Source organism: Schistocerca piceifrons, chromosome 2 (assembly GCF_021461385.2).
Source record: "Schistocerca piceifrons isolate TAMUIC-IGC-003096 chromosome 2, iqSchPice1.1, whole genome shotgun sequence".
Taxonomy (NCBI): domain Eukaryota; kingdom Metazoa; phylum Arthropoda; class Insecta; order Orthoptera; family Acrididae; genus Schistocerca; species Schistocerca piceifrons.
Window position 1 is genome coordinate 167769297 of NC_060139.1, and position 3007 is coordinate 167772303.

The window sequence follows — 3007 nt, forward strand, 5'->3', positions numbered from 1 at the left end:
GTGTTTTTCCCCCCTGTGCCTGACAATCTTGAAAGTCTGACATCGTATTGTTGGAGCTGTGAACTGACAAGGAGAGACCAACTGCTTCGTGTGTGGCAGGAAATGAGACACGTTTTGATGTTTCTCGTATAACACATGGTAGTCACTTCGAATTCATTAAAGTTTGAACTCTTTTCTTTTTAGGAACATTGGAATTGTTTTTCTATCTTTTGTAGTTTGGAAACAATAAATGTTTCAAAGTTGTTTCTTCTTTTTGAATAGCCCTCTTCTATATTCTGCACTACTGGTTTAGAGTAGGGCCCATTCTCAAGTTCCTCACCTTTTTCGTCAGTAAGTGTATGTGGAATCAAGTTGTCGCGTAGTCAGAAAATTATGGGAATTACATCACACCGCCCTGAATTAATCTGCCTTGGAGAATCGGGAAGCGCCGTAACTTTTGCAACTGCTACCGCATTAGTTAGCTCGACATCAACTTTCTAGAGTCCCTGCAGATCGCTCTCGAATTTGGCGGACTAGGATTGTAACAGTCAAATCGATGCCTTGGGGCACCAGCCAAGGGCATAGCTGAGTGGCTTAAGACCGAAGGGAGTTAAGTGCGCCCCGGCGTGTACGTGGTGAGTGGGATCGAGCAGTTGCTCTGAGCCAGCTGGGGCTCACAGCGGAAGCGGGGGCGAGCCGAGAGCCAGACTCGCATTTCGCGCATTCCGGCGGTCGGTCCGGAGCGGCGGAGCGGAGCCGACTCCGCCCCTGCGGAGGGCCCTCTCCGCTAATTAATTCTATGGCCAACATTGTTAATTAGAGCCGCGAAACCAAACTGGTTTACGTTTCCTGGACTGAGAGCTGCGCGACGAACTATTTCGCAGAAACAGAGTGCGTACTCACACAGGACAAACCGTTTGGTTCCGGGAAGACTGATGTACGTTACAGCTATATCATCACCATACTCTGCAAGCCCCGTAATGGTCTTTGACTGAGGTCTCTTCTGGAAAACACTGACTGATGCCCCCAATATCGAATAGCGCGTTGGAAGATCGATTATCGGTAAGCCTCTGTACTGCAACCCCTTCGTTGCGTCTCATTACTTGAGACGTATGTGGGAGGAAGTAAAATGTTATCCAACTCTTCCTGGAAAGTACTCTCCCGAAACCTCAATAGTAAACCTCTCTATGATGTAGAACGCCTCTCTTGTAGCGACTGCCAACGGTGTTTCTTGGCCTTCTCGGTAACGCTCTCGCGCCGATTAAACGATCCCATGACGGAACGCCCCGCTGTCAGTCTACCTGGTAAGCACCCCATAATGATGAACAGTACTCAAGTTTGGAAGGTAGGAGATGAGATACTGGCGGAAGTAAAGCTGTGAGGACGGGGCGTGAGTCGTGCTTGGGTATCTCAGTTGGTAGAGCACTTGCCCGCGAAAGGCAAAGGTCCCGAGTTCGAGTCTCGGTCCGGCACACAGTTGTAATCTGCCAGGAAGTTTCATATCAGCGCACACTCCGCTGCAGAGTGAAAATATCATTCTGGAAACATCCCCCAGGCTGTGGCTAAGCCATGTCTCCGCAATATCCTTTCTTTCAGGAGTGCTAGTTCTGCAAGGTTCGCAGGAGAGCTTCTGTAAAGTTTGGAAGGTAGGAGACGAGGTACTAGCGGAAGTAAAGCTGTGAGGACGGGGCGTGAGTCGTGCTTGGGTAGCTCAGTTGGTAGAGCACTTGCCCGCGAAAGGCAAAGGTCCCGAGTTCGAGTCTCGGTCCGGCACACAGTTTTAATCTGCCAGGAAGTTTCATATCAGCGCACGCTCCGCTGCAGAGTGAAAATCTCATTCTGGAAACATCCCCGGTGCTGTGGCTAAGCCATGTCTCCGCAGTGTCCTTTCTTTCAGGAGTGCTAGTTCTGCAAGGTTCGCAGGAGAGCTTCTGTAAAGTTTGGAAGGTAGGAGACGAGGTACTGGTGGAAGTAAAGCTGTGAGGACGGGGTGTGAGTCGTGCTTGGGTAGCTCAGTTGGTAGAGCACTTGCCCGCGAAAGGCAAAGGTCCCGAGTTCGAGTGTCTGTCCGGCACACAGTTTTAATCTGCCAGGAAGTTTCAGTACTCAAGAATCTGTCCAATAAGGGCCTTACACGCCACCTCCTCCGTGAATGGGTAAATGAAACTCATTCTTCCTAAGAAACTTAGTCTGGCGTCTGCTTTCCCTACAGTTTATTTTATGTGTTCATTCCACTTAAGATCGCCGTGGATAATTACTCCTAGATAATTTGCATTATATAACGTTTCTAGCAGTTTCTCATCAATACTGCACAGTACTGGAATTCGTTCCCTATGTATGCACAACATGCTAGATTTACTTACGTTCAGCGTCATTTGCCAGAGCCTGCACCATTGACAGTCCATTCTGCAAATGGATATTGTCTTCTGGCGATACTACTTTCTTGCAGACAACCGCATCAGCTGCGATCTGGGTCTGAAACAGCGTCCGACGCTTTCCACTTGATGACTTACATACATTATAAACAATAACGGTCCTAACACACTCCCTTGTGGTTCTCCAGAAATTACTTTGTATTTCTCGATTTTGTTCCGTTAAGAGCGACGGGTTGAGTTATACCTGCAAAGAAGTCTTGAATCCAGTCGAAAATCTGGTCTCATACTCAATAAACCTGTTTTTTCTTTTTCGCTAAATGGCAGTGCTGAACGGTGTGAAATACCTTCCTGGCGTCAAGGAACACGATGGCATCAGCACGAGTGCCGCAGTTTACAGCGCTGTGGATCTCGTGAGTTTCGCAGGATTTGTGTTTGCGACGTCCATGTTGACTTTCATAGAGGAGGTTTTCGCTCTCCAAAAGCGTCATAATTCTTGAGCATAAGACATGTTCTACAACTCTACAACAGATTGACATTAATGATATAGGTGTATAATTGTGTGCATCTGTCCTACTGTCCTTCTTGAAAACGGGAATGACTTGCGCTTTTTGCCAGTCGCTACGTACTCTTCGTTGGTCCATCTTTGTACGATA